Source organism: Penaeus monodon, chromosome 19 (genome assembly GCF_015228065.2).
Source record: "Penaeus monodon isolate SGIC_2016 chromosome 19, NSTDA_Pmon_1, whole genome shotgun sequence".
NCBI classification, from domain to species: domain Eukaryota; kingdom Metazoa; phylum Arthropoda; class Malacostraca; order Decapoda; family Penaeidae; genus Penaeus; species Penaeus monodon.
Window position 1 is genome coordinate 17,064,647 of NC_051404.1, and position 487 is coordinate 17,065,133.

A 487-nucleotide genomic window follows, 5' to 3' on the forward strand; every position below is an offset into this window, starting at 1 on the left:
ACAGTAATAACTAATGTATATGATAAAACAGAAAAGAAAACCAACAGAATGATTTTAAAAAAAATAGAAATTCGGTAACAAGACCAACAAGCAAACCCACAAAAAAACGACAATCGAGAAATCGTAAGAAATCCGAAACTTCCTTTGATATCCTAAACCATCTCTCCTCGCTCCTCTGTCGGGCAAGAGTCGCTCCACACGCCAAAGGTAACGGGCGAGGAGTCTTAAGCGCAATAAGAAATCCCTGCAGTCCTTACGCGACCAACGGGGACTTCCCTATGTCTTTTACTCGGACGACGCAATGGGAAGATTTTTGTGTCGGGATGTAAATGCGTTTTGGGGTAGTGTTGTGTGATTGGGTAATGTTTCTAATGGAGTGTCTGGTTCTGCGCTTTGTCCCTTTTCTTTATTCTCCTCGTCTATCTATTTTCTCGTGTTCTCTTTTTCCTGTCTTTTTCTTCTGCTTCAACCCTCCTCCTCAACTTAT